Source organism: Berghia stephanieae, chromosome 11, assembly GCF_034508935.2.
Source record: "Berghia stephanieae isolate SIO BIC M18660-M18661 chromosome 11, UCSD_Bste_1.3, whole genome shotgun sequence".
Classification (NCBI taxonomy): domain Eukaryota; kingdom Metazoa; phylum Mollusca; class Gastropoda; order Nudibranchia; family Aeolidiidae; genus Berghia; species Berghia stephanieae.
Window position 1 is genome coordinate 19629530 of NC_088370.1, and position 17587 is coordinate 19647116.

At 35.9% G+C, this 17587-nt stretch overlaps 1 protein-coding gene across 1 annotated transcript in view; it reads right to left on the reverse strand.

The window, feature by feature from the left end:
* Positions 1–11266, reverse strand: part of LOC144957101 (uncharacterized) — a 74761-nt gene extending 63495 nt beyond the window's left edge. Inside the window, exon 1 of the mRNA XM_078888067.1 lies at positions 11220–11266. The gene's annotated coding sequence lies outside the window, so the exon portion shown is untranslated. The remainder of the gene's footprint in view (positions 1–11219) is intronic.
* Positions 11267–17587: the final 6321 nt, after the last annotated feature.

Consider the following 17587-nt stretch of genomic DNA (forward strand, 5'->3'; position numbering starts at 1 on the left):
GAGTTTAATTGCCGTTTGCTGCATCAACATTCCTAGCCGGGACGTAAAACGACCGGGGAATTAAAAGCCGATAGGGTTGTGAATAAATTGATATCTGAATTTATAATGATATCGGCAAAGTGGCCGAATGTTTAACCCTCTCCGTACCTGCCATTTTCAGAATTTTCCCCAAATCTTCACACCCACCCAACACAAAAAAAAAAAAAAAACAGACATTTCTTACTCAAACAGAAAAGCAACAAACACATTCTATACAAAATATTGTTCGACAACATGAACCCTATTACAAAATGTCATGTTTTTATACCTATAGCAAAAAGAAATAAAATCTGGATGAGAAAAGTGACGGTTGCATCGTAACAAAAGTGACAATTTTCCAATAGGCGGTAAGGAGAGGGTTAAGCATGGCACTGTAATCGGGAAGGACCTGAGTTCGAGTCCCGCTTCAGGCACTTTCGTTGTTTTTTTGTGTTTTTTTTTTCTCTACTTTGGGCAAGATTATTACCCCCCCCCCCCCACCCACCCATTTGCTCACTTGGACAATATTGGTGATTCTTGGTGGGTTTTTTTTATTCCTTGGGCAAGATTATTAACTCCCAGTATGCTCACTTGGACAATATGGGTGATTCCTGTTGACATCGGACATCCTGTTTGATGGATTATCTATAATATTCCTTCATGGAATGCCTAGGCGACGGGATCTTATGGTGTCATGGCGGAAGGGCGTAATTTTGTTTTTAAAGTCAAATAGTCAAGTAATAAACCTTTTACTCAAGAGCTGAAAGAAACGCATAACCATAAATTTTGTGACCTATCAATTGGATTCAGTAGTCTGATGTCACGCCACCCGGCAACGGCAGCCATCTTGGTTCTAAACAAAGAAAATCATTACTTTTTATTCTTCATGCTGGCTAGAACTTTTCATATGCCTTGTGATCAGAATGTGTAAAAGTCAAAACATGATCAAATTTATGCTTTTTTCCCTCTGGATACGCTTTTATGCTTGCCGGAGAAATATTTCATACGGGCGTCCGCCATTGTTCCGATAGTTTAGAGCAAGTGTTACTAAGTTACCATGCGTCACTAGGAAGGAAGTGACGTTACGACTGTTGAATCCTATTGAAAACCATTTTAAGTCGGAGTGATCTCGATGCTTAATATATAGAATGAAGTTGACGTCACGCAGGTCTTTTGTTATTGCCTTTTGCCATCCACGTTTATGAGTAATTCTCACTAAACTGTATAGATAGTATGCGCTTGGCTAAGAAACTCACAACGTTGCCATCCGGAAGTATAACCGACAAACACACAAAACTAAGTGTAACCATGAACGTTTAAAGTCTGGTTACTAAAGTTTAGTGAGAATTACTCATAAATGTGGATGACAAAAAACCATAACAAAGACCGGAGTGACGTCATCTTCGATTTATCTATTAACCAAACTATAAACGTTCAAGGATATCATCACCAAAATCATCGCTTTGTGTGTTGGTCCGTTATACTTCAAGATGACAATGTTGTGAGCATCTTTGCCAAGCGCATACTATCTCTATCCCATCGACTTGAGCTTTTAGATGGTTGTAATATCGTGGCCTTCGTAAAGTTATGGCCTGACACTGACCAAAAAATGCCAGTCTTTTTCCACAAAAGAAAATAAATCGTGAGTTGTATTCAAGAGTTCAACCAATGAAATAACTTGTTTCCATGAGCTCTACTAACGACAAGTCCCTAGACGGTGCAAAAACCAAATAATGACGTCAAAATGCCAGTCTTTTGCCACAAAAGAAAACAAATCGTGAGTTGTATTCAGTCGTTCAACCAATGAAATAACCTGTTTCCATTAGCTCTACTAACGACAACTCCCTAGACGGTGCAAAAACAAATAATGACGTCGAACTGCCAGTCCTTTTGGATTTCAGTATCAGGCAATAACATAACGATGGCTACGTTAATATCCACTTAACATGCTCAAGGCGTTTTACAAGGGTTCCCTTGTCAACAACCAACACTTAACATGTAAAGCCCCCCATAGACGCCGACATCCGCTGGTAGCGGGACGGATGACCTATCGCTTTGACCCCATCCCTGCGTTTATCGCAGATGATTTTTGCCCACATACGGGAGATATTTTTTTAGGCGATCGGCGATCGGGGGCGTGGCAGTATAAAAAAGTGGACAATTTTTTTCGGATTTTCGCTGTTTTCACGTCGGATTCGTGATCAGCGTCAAATTTACAATAGGTTTGATACTAAGAACTGTGTGTTTACTCCAAAAATTGGTGAAATTAGAAATAAATTTTAATTAATAGTGAGGCTATGTGGCCGACAGAACCGATCCCAGTTACTGTCTGTTATTCTATCTTTCGTCTTGCCACAATAGTGATTACTTCTCACTAAATTATATCAATTAGACTGTTGAAGGAACGAAATTGACATCATTCCACTCTTTGTTATTGTATTAAGGCAGTCATTTTGGTAATTAGTTCTCACTAAATTATATCAATCAGACTTTTAACGTTCAATGTTACTCGTAGTTTTGTATGACGGTACGTTATTTCCGACTGGTGGATGTTGCGAGCATTTTACCTAAACTCATAGCATCAATAACCGTCCAAGATATTCGCATCATATGTAGCAATAGCTATAATAATCTAACATGTCGAGAGAGAGAGAGAGAGAGAGAGAGAGAGAGAGAGAGAAAGAGAGAGGGAGTGAGAGAAAGAGAGAGAGAGAAAAATTTACTTGCGCTATATATACCGCTATATTCAATAAAGGTGCTCAAATCACTTTATAAGGGTCTTTGGCCAACATAAAAACATGTTAGACGAGACATGACTGTTAAGCGATATTGCAATTGTTTCCCGACAGAGACGACGCTGTAAACAGCGAGGTACTCATTTTTACAGTGAACAAGGTGAGAGAATGCGAGTAAAGAGCCTTTTCCAAGGACTCAATTATGCGCCACTCAGAGCGGGACTCGAATCCAGTACCGTCCGATCCAAAGGCGAGTGTCATTTCACAAGATCACATGCATAGCCGCACAAAAAAGTGATGAGAGAATAGATTCATATGTATTGAAGGAGGAGAGAGCGGATGGAGTGAGTAAAGTTCTTGGATATTTATAGAAGGAACCAAATTGACGTCACTCATCTCATTGTTATTGTTTTTTGACACCCATTTTTATGATTAGTTCTCATTAAAATATATCAGACTATAACGTTCAAGGTTCCATGTAGATCTTTGGGCTGGGTGATATTTATGGCTGGCGGACTTTGTGAGTATTTTAATTTAACACAGAGCATCAATAGAAGGAATGAATTTGACGTTAGTCAACCCGTTGTTATTGCTTTTAGACAGCATTTTATAATTAACTTATCACTAAGTTATATCAATCAGACAATGAACGTTCGCGTTTGCAGTTTTGTGTGTTAATATGTTATACCCCGATGGAGATGTCGTGAGTATTTTTTCCAATACGCATAACATCAATACATTTGCAATCCGATTTAAGTTTAAAAGCAACGTAGACCACGGAAATTTTTCCATTTTGTGGACAATAAAGATTTTTTATTTATCGTCATTATTATTATTATTATTATTATTATTATTATTATTATTATTATTATTATTATTATTATTATTATTATTATTATTATTATTTTATTATTATTATTATTATTATTATTACTATTATTATTATTATTATTATTATTATTATTATTATTATTATCATTATTATTATTATTATTATTATTTATTATTATTATTATTATTATTATTATTATTTATAAAACAAATCGACAGTGTTCCCGTGGCAGGTTAAACGGGTACTCCTCGGGACTACTCGCATTCGCACCCCCCCCCCCCCCCACCACCACCACCACCACCAACACACACGCACACAGCTCTTTTCTTTTCTTTTTTTTTTTTTTGGGGGGGGGGGGGGGCGTTGTTTGTAGATTATAATTCAAGGTTACAATGCCCACCCCATTCCAAGGCTTTTTGGCATCTGCCAATCCCAAATGTCTGTGTCAAGGTCGACCGTCATGTCGCGTCAACGGGTGAGGAGGAAAAAAAAAAAAAAAAGAACTGGCATATTATTATATCATTACATTGAAAATTATGAAAACTATTTTTTATTTTGTATGAAATCCTTTATAAGTTTTACGATGAACAAGAACGAAACTTTTGCCATCTACCTCTTCCTGGCGCAACATTTATAAAAATATTATTAAAAAAAAAATAATAACACAGCATTTATTTGGCGCAATATCCACGTGCTCAAAGCGCTTTACAAGGGGTCCCAAGGCAACAGCAATATTAGACTTGAAAGACGAGACATGACGCCTGTCAGGCGATGTGACATTTTTTCCCAACAAAGACAACGAACGGCCATGTTCTCATTTTACACCTGAGTACGGTGAGAGAATGTGAGTAAAGAGCCTTTTCCAAGGACTCAACTCTGCGCCACTCAGAGCGGGTCTCGAAACCTGAACCTTCCGATCCGAAAGCGAGAGTCATACCACTTGATCCATCACAAAACAGGGAGGGGCACTTTTCTGTCGGCCACATAGCCTCAATATTAATTAAAATTTATTTCTAATTTCATCAATTTTTGGAGTAAAAACATAGTTCTTGGTATCAAACCTATTGTAAATTCGACGCTGATCACGAATCTGACGTCAAAACAGCGAAAATCCGAAAAAAAATTGTCCAATTTTTTATACTGCCACGCCCCCCGATCGCCGATCGCCTCGAAAAATATTAAGCAAAGCGGGTTGTGCGGGCGATCGACCGTACCTAGGTTTATCGGCCAGATATTTGGCCACACGCATTGCGTTTTCACCCCGGTTTGCCTGATCGTGGTTCGGACGCCTATCAAAACCGTGCGTGTATGGAGCCTTTAAGACGAGACATGACGCCAGTCAGGCGATAGTACAATTTTTTTTTTTTTTTTGTCGACAGAGCCAACGCTGTTGAAGACCATGTATTCATTATGCACCTGAGCACGGTGAGAGATGTGAGTGAAAAGCCTTTTTCAAGTACTCACCCATGCGTTGCTCTGAGTGAGACTCGAAACCAGGACCTTCCGATCCGAAGGCGAGTGTCATACCACAAGACCATATAGATTGTATGCGCTTGGCTAAGAAGCTTATAACATTGCCATCCGGAAGTATAACGGACCAACACACAAAACTGTATGTATCCATGAACGTTTATAGTCGGGTTAATACAGTTCAGTGAGCATTACACATAAACGCGAATGGCAAAAAACAATAACAAAGACCTGAGTGACGTCATCTTTGAACTATCTATAGCCGCCCAAAATAACAATAGATAGTATGCAGATGACGTCACTCAGACCTTTGTTATTGTTTTTGCCATCCGCGTTTGTGAGTTGGTCTCACTAAACTGTATTAACCAGACTATAAAAGTTCATGGTTACACAGAGTTTGTGTGTTGGTCCGTTATACTTCCGGTTGGCAATGTTGTGAACTCCTTGGCCAAGCGCATTCTATCTATACGAAATGATATCATTCAATCAGAAATGTGAAAACGGGATTAATCCGTTAACTGCCGTTCTCAGAAAGACGCGTATTTAAAATTTTGGCGTCCTTCAAATATCGATCGATTTAAATGACTCTCATCTGGTGAAAAACTTTCAAACCTGGGACCAATCAAGACGTTGAATATAAGGGAAAATATATCAATAAGGCAATGTTAAGTCGAAATTTACTATCATAGAATACTGGTTATTGTAAACGGTTCATGATCGAATGAATCATAAATTCATCCTCATAAAAATGCATATAAACAAAGCTCAAGACTGACTGTTTTAGATAGTATGCGTTTGGCTAAGAAGCTCACAACAGTGCCATCTGGAAGTATAACGGACCAACACACAAAACTATGTGTAACCTTAAACATTTAGATTCTGGTTAATTAACACAGTCTAGTGATTACGTATAAAGATGAATGTAGAAAAAAAAAACAATAACAAAACCTGAGTGATGTCAACTTCGTTCCATCGATAGAAAGTGTGCGCTTTGCTAAGATACTCACAACATTGCCATCCGTAAGTATACGGAAGAACGGGCCAACACACAAATCTATGTGAAACCTTGAATGTTTCCGGTTAATTACACAGTTTAGTGAGATTTACTCATAGATATGGATGGCAAAACAACAACAACAACAACAACAACAACAACAAAAAACAATAACAAATACCCGAGTTCCATCAACTTCATACTATAGATAGAATGCGCTTGGCCAAGGAGTTCACAACATTGCCATCCGGAAGTATAATGGACCAACACACAAACTCTGTGTAACCATGAACTTTTATAGTCTGGTTAATACAGTTTAGTGAGAACAACTCACAAACGCGGATGGCAAAAACCAAAACAAAGGCCTGAGTGACGTCATCTGCATACTATCTAAACGGAAGAACGGGCCAACACACAAATCTATGTGAAACCTTGAATGTTTCCGGTTAATTACACAGTTTAGTGAGATTTACTCATAGATAGGTGGCAAACAACACAACAAAACAACAACAACACAACAACAAAACAACAAAATAACAAATACCGAGTCATCAACTAACACAACATAAGTCGTCATCAAGCATGACATCGATTCGACACGCACAAACCGAGCAGACGTTTTGGCTTCTCCCACTCGGCATAACACCGTATTTAGAGGATGGGTTACAATTTTAAACGTGCATGCATTTGTTGCCGACAAGTAATGAGTAATCACAGCCAGTCATGGCATTCGTCCCAGCGCTTTAAATGTCAGACGAGGTTTTGGGGATTGGTGGAAAAGAATTTGTTATTGATTTTTGCTTGAAATACTAGATAGTTTTGTTTTGTAGTTTTATTATAAAGGTATTGAAGCCTTTATATATTTTTTGTTTTGGTTGTTTTTTTTTTATTGATTATAATAATATGTAAAATAATAATATAATGTTAATAATAATAATGATAATAATGATATATGATAATAATAGATAATTAATAATAATTATATATATATAATAATATAAAATATAATATATAATAAATAATATAATATATGTATATAATTAATATATATATAATAATATATAATAATAATAATATAATAAAAATATAATATATAATATAATATAATAATTATAATATAATAATAATAATAATATAATAATATAATAATAAAAATATGATATAATAATAATAATATAATAATTATTATTATTATTATTATTATTAAATTATTATTATTATTATTATTATTATTATTATTATTATTATTATTATTATATTATTATTATTATTATTATTATTATTATTATTATCATTATTATCATTATTATCATTATTATTATTATTTTATTATCATTATTATTATTATTATTATTATTATTATTATTATTATTTGTTATTATTATCATTATTATTATTATTATTATATATATTATTATTATTATTATTATTATTATTATTATTATTATTATTATTATATATTATTATATATTATTATTATCATTATTGTTATGGTGTATTGTTATTATTGAGTTATTGCCCTTTGCAATAACTAATAATTTACTTCCATGAATAATACACTTAATTACATTAAGTTATTTCTAAATAATGTCACAATTGAATATATTAATAGAATACATTACATTCGTATCATTAGTTAACTACACTTGTGCATTGACATTATATTACATGACGTATATTTCTGTTTATGTATATTTCTATACTGCATGTTTAATATTACTAAGTCTGTGATATATTATGATTTAAAATACTTGAATAAATAATTACTTGATGATTGGCAACTAAAGAGCGTCTTCCCTTTAGAAAGGGCAACATCACCCCCACCCCCATCCACACCCCCCAACCCCAATAGCACACCCAAAAACTCTCCCCCAAAAAATACAACCACACCATCGCCCTTCAAAGCACACACTTCACTCACACGATCACCACCTGGGGCTTGCCCAAGAGCACGAAAAAATCACAGAACAACACTACCCAATACCTACACAAACACATGCATACACACCTCACCAAAGAAGCTCTTCCCTCAAGAGGAAGACTCCACCCATCCAAAACATCGAGAGGGAAAGGTCACTACCCAGACCACCACGACACATGGGAGACACACACCCCAATACTTAAACAAAACAATACACACACTAAACCCAGACATGCAGCCTACAGTCCACACATATATACCTACATACAAACGCAACTCTAGATACAACAAACACACCACCTCTAGAGAACAAACAAAATCATACACTAAAAACAAACCATACAAAATAAAAACACCCTACAAAGAGGATGACCCCCCACCATTGACAATCATAACACTCAACATCAGAGGCATGAGACAGAAAATACAAGACATTAAAAATCTAATAAGGAAACAAAGACCAGACTTCTTACTGTTACAAGAAACGAACATACACGACAAATTCACACAAGAACGAACACTTCTCGAACTCAAACCAGAAGTTAAAAATATATTTTGGACAATCGACAAGAAAAAAAGAAACTGTAGAGGAGTAGCCATAATAAAAATCTCCGACAATTGGACTGTTACCCAACACGACCATGACAACACAGGACGAATAGGGAAAATAGACGTTACTCAAGACGGCTACAAATTCCAAATTTACAACATCTACGGACCTGCCTCAAGAACGGACGAAAAAAAGACAACTTTCTTAGACTTAGAGAAAAGAATGGAAATAAATCCATCAACACCCATCATCCTAGCAGGGATTTCAATAATACACTACACCCCCGCGACACAACTCACCATAGAACACAACAAACAGTCATAGACAAACAAATACTACAACGAATTTTAGAAAAAACACAATCTAACAGATACATACAGAGAAACATTCCCACTCGGGAAAGAAACCACCTTTAAATCATTCGCAAACACAGGATCCAGACTCGACAAAATATACATATCCAAAACAACCCCAATAACAGAAATTAAACACCTAGAGAACACACTAGACTACACAGACCACAAAGCTGTCTACGCCCAGTACGGCACCCAAATTACAAGACCCAAACAAAAAAGTGCCTACTGGAAATTCAACAACAGTCTCCTGCAGGACCATTACTACATACAATACATGACCGACATCATATTAGACTATACGGACAACATACCAAATGACAACATCCGAGAATGGTGGGACACCCTCAAACAGACCATACAAACGCTAACACAAATGATAGGGAGAAAAGTACAAGACAAAACCAACAGAAAGGAAACAAAGTACAAAACAATCATCAACATAGACAGGGCGCGTGACAACAAAACAGAAATACAAACACAACCACATGTTACTAAAGCAATAGAAAAACTGAAAGAAATTGAACAAAGAAAATTCAGAGGCCACAAAGTAAGAAGCACATACAAAACACGCAACGACTACACTGATTTAAACGACACAATAGCACGAATAGAAAACGAACTACACAATAGACGACATATAGACAAAATCAGAACAACAGATGGGCAAATAACAAAAAACGAGACAGAAATCCTTGAGACCTTCTACAATTTTTACAAACAACTATACACAAGTGGCGAAATATCAACAGATATACAAGACCACTACACCGATTATACAAAGAAGTTGACAGACGAACAGAAAGAACAATTAGATACAGAGATCACAATAGAAGACCTACAACACAGCCTAGAGAACATGAACACAAACAAATCCCCAGGCCCCGATGGACTAACAGTAGAATTCTACAAAAGTTTCTTCCCTCTCCTTAAAAAACCTCCTAGAACTGACTAAAGAAATACACAAAGAAGGACAATTAACGAACAGCCAAAAGATATCATACATAACCCTCATACCCAAAGAAAGCAACACAACAGACGTCAAACAATACAGACCCATATCCCTCCTAAACACCGACTACAAAATTATAGCGAAAACTTTAAGCAACAAAATCAAAACTCACCTACCCCAACTGATAGACAAAGAACAAACAAGTAGCATAAAAAACAGAACAATAGAACAACACACAAACTTCATCAGAGACCTTATAGGATACGTAAAACAGACACACACACACGCATACATTTTGTCCATCGATCAAGAGAAAGCTTTCGATAGATTAGAACACAGTTTCTTACACAAAATATTAGAACACAACAACATAGGCCCTTATTACAGAAGATGGATAAAAATACTATACAACAACCCCTCCAGCTGTGTAATAGTCAATCAAAAAGTATCTGATCCCTTCAAAATCGGTCGGTCAGTACGACAAGGTTGCCCTCTCTCGGCCCAACTATACATCTTATGTCTCGAAACCGTTTTGGAAAAAATTAGGAGAAACCCGAAAATTAAAGGCACCAGAATTCCCGGAAAAGCCAACAAAAAACTCATCGCGTATGCCGATGATGCAACCCTAATTCCGAGAGATATATCTAGCATATTTCAACCATTATTTCATTTTAAAAAAAAAAAAAATAAAAAAAAAAAAATTATCATAACGAACGATACAGAAGCAGTTAATGCCAAAGCCTTCCTACTGCTACTACTACTAAACACATAATAATTAACCTAACAAATACAATTTTTTACTAATTAAGAGGGTCATTAGATAGGATGGCCTGGGTCTAAAAAAAAAAAAAAAAAAAAAAAAAAGAGCGTCTTCCCTGTCAGTTATTTTATGTACTGCGGTTGGTACATAACAATTATTATCATTATTATTATTATTATCATTATTATCATTATTATTATTATTATTATTATTATTATTATTATTATATTATTATTATTATTATTATTATTATATTATTATTATTATTATTAGATTTTTTAAAAGTTTTATTTGTTTTCTTTTTTTGTGTTGTTTTCTTTTCTATTTTCTGGTTGTCTTTTTCTTAATTTTTCTTTTGATTTGATGGTTTGTTGTATTTTTTGTCTTAGTCTGTTTGGGGTTTTTTAGGGTTTGGTTGGGGGGGGGGGGGGGGGGGGATATTATTATTATTTTTTTTTTTTGGTTTTTTTATTTGTTTAATGCGATGCATACCTTTTACGATTTTAAACAAGTTAATAATTGATTTAAAGAAAACAATTTACTAAAGATCGCATTGAATAGAACAAAAAGTAAAAACAAACTCGATTGATAATTTGATTGTTATCATGATTGTAGTAAAAGGTTCCCAACTTACCCGTCTGTAGCCCTGTTCTCCGCCCACTAGCTATCCGAATGAATGGCAAAACGAACCACTTCAAAGTAATCCACACGACCACGACAAGGGGGGGGGGGGGGGGGGGTAGGAGGGGGGGGGGGGGCATAGGAGGAGTAAGTTAAACATTATGCTAATTTTGTTTTCAGTTTGCCTTCAAACTAGACACATGACATATATTATCACCACCGAGGACTGTACAAATATCGCTCCGATCATTTTGATAATGATAATAATAATAATAAAATATCGATCTTTGGATAATACGTTATATAATACTATTTTACTAGATATAATCTATTCAAGCCAATTGACTGGGCATATCGTATCGATAGTGAAAAGAAATGATTATGGCTGGTGTTTTTCTTTTTTTCTCAATGGAGTTTTAACTAGCTTTGCCTTTTTAACAAGTTTGAATGAAAGATTTCTAATGGTTTTCGTTTGATCTTTGACGTTTTTTAAAATTTATCGACGTTTAACAAGGTGGCAAATTTAGAATTACACTTTTTATCTTATGTTTGTTTCCGTTGTGTTCTTTACACATATTGCCCTACTTGTTTACAGTTGTGAAAGAGCACCTGGATAGGTGCATATTATATTACACATCACACGGCTATGTGGTCTAGTGGTATGACACTTGCTTTCGGATCGGAAGGCCCCGGGGTCCGAGCCTCGCTCGCGGCATAGTTGAATCATTGGAAAAGTCTCTTTATTCACATTCTCTCATTTTACTCAGGTGTAAAATGAGTACCTGGCGTTGTATCTGTCCGAAAAAAGAAATGTAATATCGCCTTACATACGTCATGTCCCGTCCTAATTATTGCTGTTGGACAGGGACCCCTTGTAAAGCGCTTTGAGCACGTTTAGTGGATATCACGCTCTATAAAAGCTCAGTTAAATTATTATTATTATTATTATTATTATTATTATTATTATTATTATTATTATTATTATTATTATTATTATTATTATTATTATTACTATATTATTATATTATTATTATATTATTATTATTATATTATTATTATTATTATTATTATTATTATTATTATTATTATTATATATTTTATTATTATTATTATATCATCATTATTATTATTATTATATTATTATTATTATTATTATTATTATTATTATTATTATTATTATTAATAATTATATAATAATATATTATTATTATTATTATTATTATTATTATTATTATTATTATTATTATTATTATTATTATTATATTATTATTATATTATTATTATTATTATTATTATTATTAGCAAATCTGACAACCGAACGCAAATATGGGTTTGTCTTAGCATTGTTGTAATGGACACTGTTTTGCGTTTGTTTCAGCGTATTTCCTTTAGGCTACAACAATGAGCCCATAACAATTTGGGTTATCAGACCTGCAAATAAGTACACGTCGGTAACTGGTTATAAACAGTGACGGATATTATAAAAGCTTTAATACAAAAGACACCTGACAAGCGACAGGTACTAGCTACCGACTGTATGGGACAGATCTGATATATGAAGCGCATTGAGCATGACGAAACGCATGTAAATGCGGTACATAAATTCTCATTTCTGTTCGTTATTGGTGTCAATTAAGGAATGCGATATATTAACAGAAAGAAAAAGTCTACTGTTTAAAGATATATACCATATGTACCAATATGTTTTGTCTTATGTGAGATAATAGCAACTACAAACTGTCTAGTTTCTGTTGTAAATGAATATATAAACGAAAACTCCACGTTGAATGTACCTCAAAATACACCATATACAATATCTAGAGTGAGAGAATGACAAAAAAAAAATGATAAAACTCTTGCTAGTTTGAGAGACAAACCATTAATATACTAAATACCATTCACATCACAAAATTTTAAATTCTTTTCTATTTTACTCTTGACATATTAACGTACATATTTCGATATACAAAAATCGCTAACAATTTTAACAATATCGATATATGGGCATGTTATGAAATCGACTCAATCAGTAGCCTTCATAAAGTTATAGCCTGACACTGACCAAAAAATGACGTCAAAATGCCAGTCTTTGCCACAAAAGAAAACGAATCGTGAGTTGTATTTAATAGTTCAACCAAAGAAATAACTTGTTTCCTTGAGCTCTACTATCAACAACTCACTAGACGCTACACAAACCTAAAAAATGACGTCAAACTGCCGGTTCTAGAGGGTTCTAGCGTAGCCATCGTTATGTTATAGCCTGATACTGAAATCCAAAAGGACTGGCAGTTTGACGTCATTATTGGGGTTTTGCACCGCCTAGTGAGTTGTCATTAGTTAAGCTCATGGAAACAAGTCATTTCATTGGCTGAACTATTGAATACAACTCACGATTTGTTTTCTTTTGTGGCAAAAGACTGGCATTTTGACGTCATTTTTTTTTTGGTCAGTATCAGGCCATAACTTTACGAAGGCCACGGTTGTATTCAATAGTTCAACCAATGAAATAACTTGTTTCCTTGAGCTCTACTAACGTCAACTCACTAGACGCTACACAAACCTAAAAAATGACGTCAAACTGCCAGTCCTAGAGGGTTCTAGCGTGGCCTTCGTAAAGTTATGGCCTGATACTGATAAAAAAATGAAGTCAAATTGCCAGTCTTTTGCCACAAAAGAAAACAAATTGTGAGTTGTATTCAATAGTTCAACCAATGAAATAACTTGTTTCCATGACCTCTACTAACGACAACTCACTAGGCGGTGCAAAAACCAAATAATGACGTCAAACTGCCAGTCCTTTTGGATTTCAGTATCATGCTATAACATAACGATGGCTACGGTTCTAGTGTCAAGCTATAGCTGCACTCGAGCCGACAGGCTGGGCATATTGATACGGGATGATTTATAATGACGTGTGTTTTCATTCTCATTAAGGCTTTAACTAACTTCACTTTTTACTCGCGAATGGGTGGGGGTGGACTAGAAAATTGAATAAATGATTTGGAATCAATGACGTTCTTTCTTTATCGATGTTTTAGAAAGTGACGATAGAACAGTAAAGTTGGTGCAATAAAATAAACAACATCACGTGACCGGATATTTGACATTAAACGTGACCCAGATTTTTTTATAAATGACCCGAACTATGCTGCAATTGACCTTTAGTAATGTCATGCGCATCCAACCAACTTTTTGTTTACATGTTGCTAAGGCAGAAAACTGAAGTTGGCGCGAATAAATTCAAGCTGTTTACTCCGAGTCTGAGATAGCTAGGGAGGCCACGATCATATTTTTTATCGCCAAAATACCCCTTCTTTTATTTTATAGGAAAACCATAATCATGGTTCCCCCTCCTCCCGTAAACAAAACCATATCTATGTCCAGGGAAACGAAGATGGTTGCTTGTCTTTGGTTAAGGCGGACCATACTTTTTTTTTTACAGCGTATCAAATGATCAAAGTCAAAGCATACGGTCAATGTAATGAAGAGAGTAAATTCGAATCTATCTCCTATCTCTTCGCTCAGATGACCCTTTTGACAGAAGACAACTACTACTTCTACACTATAACTATAACTGCACTACCACTACTGTATTATAACCACTGATACCACAAAACTATAGACTTTTATACTATCTACTAGAACTAATGGACCGTATGGCTTAGCGGTACGGTTTTCGTCTTGTCACAAAAGTCGAGCAATGCCAATGCTAAGTGTGATCAGTAATAGGATGGGTGACTAATCGTGAAAAATTATACACACATTACCCCACTCGATTGAATGAGTATCTGGCTACAGAAATGGCGGTTAGTGTAGTGACAGTTTAAGTACACAAGGGTCGCCTAACAGGCTGTATGACAAAGAAATATGGTTCCACACGGCTTGTTGAAGTGGGGGGATAAATATGAAACATTTTGAAGCGCATTGCTCACGGCTATCTGTAGAAATGCGCTGTATAAATATTCATATTTATGTACTTGGTCCAACGGATACTATTACTATTTCTACTACAAGACCTCTACTACTACTACTATTACTACTAATAATAATAACAATATAATAATAATAACAATAACAATTATTATTGTTGTCAGTATCACCGTTTATTAATGATTTAAAAAAGTGTTAAAGATACTTGCAAGATGTTGGTGTTGTGTGTGTTGTAGTAATCCAGCGACGCAACTCTGTACTGTCTACAACTACAAGAGACGCACAAGACCGTGGCACTAAACATCCCTGGCATGCATTTAGTCAAACAACATGAAAGCAACATTCACGGTAGCGTTAACTATAGTGACATACAACCAGGACATGACAGTAAGTGAGGTGGAAATTCTCAGAATTGAAAGCAGACACTTCAATGTGATATTACTGTCAACAAACCTCCACCAACGCCATTCAAGTGGCCAGTTACATCCACCATTAGTGAGAAACCAATGATTGTGATAGGTGACTTTAACTGCCACAGCACCAAAAGGGGATACAATGAGAACAACAAAGATGGAGATACTGTTGAGGAATGGGCTGACCAATATAATCTGACACTCTTCTATGACGCATGAAGCATCCTTTCCAAGCGCTTGCTGGATAACAGGCTACAACCCAGACCTTGCATTTGTGTCTTCCAGATATGTCAAAAACTGTCGGCAACCCCATTCCAAAATCAGTATACAGACCTATCGCCATTGAGGTAGGATCAGTCATCTCTACGAGAACAAACAAATTATATGAACTGTGTTCGTGGACCTGGCAGCTGCCTATGACACAGTAAATCATAGGAAACTGCTCCTAAAGGTTGCAAGGGTAACTCGTAACACAAAAATAGTTGCAATAATAAAATTCCTTATGTCAAACCGTCACTTTTTTGTGGAAATGGATGGGAAGAAAAGCAGATCACAAAAGAACGGACTCCCTCAAGGATCGGTACTTGCACATATCCTTTTCAACGTTTATACCAACGACCAACCTCATTTTGAGAACATCAGGGGGTTTCTATATGATCTGTGTCTTGTGTCCCAGGCCTCTGATTTCAAGACCATTGAGGAGAGACTAACGGATGTCCTGGAGCCACTCTCTGAGGCCACATTTAAAGAACTCACTTGCCAACCCAGGAAAAACTCAAGTGTGTGCTTTCCATTTAAAGAACCGCCAAGCCTAAAGAAAACAGGAAACTGAACATCTGGAATGGGAACATATTGGATAAAAACACATTTCCCATGTACTTCGGTGTTACCGTAGACCGCACAATGTCCTTTTCTCAGAACACAAGAAAACAAAAGCAAAGGTGGCCACAAGAAACAACTTCCTAAGAAAAGAGGCAAAAACTTACACGCCATGGGGAGCAGATCCGAAAACAGTCAGGACAACCATAGTAGCCCTCTGCTATTCATCAGCCGAATAGGTCTCACCAGTCTGAGTAAGATCCTGCCATGTCAAAATAACACCTGCCGGATCATTAGAGTAACTTGAAACCGACTGCAGTTCCAGTCCTCCATCGGCTGGCTGGCATTGCACCTCCCTACATTCAAAGAGCCACTGATTCCAAAGCCCAGAAATATGAATAGAAAATGGATCCAAGGCACAGCCCAATGACAAGTAGACTGAAGTCGAGAAAGAGCTTCACGATGGAAGAAAGCATCAACCCTGACCATGCAGCTGTATACAGGCGTTCCACGTTGAGAGAGTGGAACAATCATGCAAATGAAGCTGTTGGAGATCTGAGAGAAGAACTGTCCTACGGAACTGAGCTCCCCAGGAATGAATTGGTAACACTGAACAGAGCACAGGCAAAACTTGTGAGAACAACTGGAAGCATGAAAAAGTGGGGGCTGGCTGAGAGTAGCTTGTGTACATGTGGGTGCCTAGAGCAGACATCCTTAGAGAATGCCAGGATGCGCTCAGCTGCACTGACCATGACCCAAGAGTCTGCTCCCCAGATGTTGTGGAGTGGGTTCGGTGTTGGTGCGAAACTGTGACGATGATGACTTGCAAAATGAATAAGTCTTACACCTGCCAATATATAAGTAAGATGACAGGATGCTGATCTTTTTAACATCAAAGTACTTTTGTAACCCGGCAGTGCTAACTTTTATGTGTAACCCAGAATGAAAAGTTATTACAAAAGACGATTGCAAGATATTTAGATAAATTGCTAGTTTATCATTGTGGTAGACGTACATATATGTATTAAAGTTACATATCCAATAACCTGTAGGTTAACAGAGAAGGAAGGGCGCACAAATTCATTGTAATTTGAAGTTGAGGAGTTGGAACAAAGTTGATTTGCATTGAGTCAGAATTCAATCAAGTCTTAGACTTAGATTGAAAGAAAAAAATCTTTTTTAAAACAAGAAACAAAAAAAAAAACAACAACCCTACAGC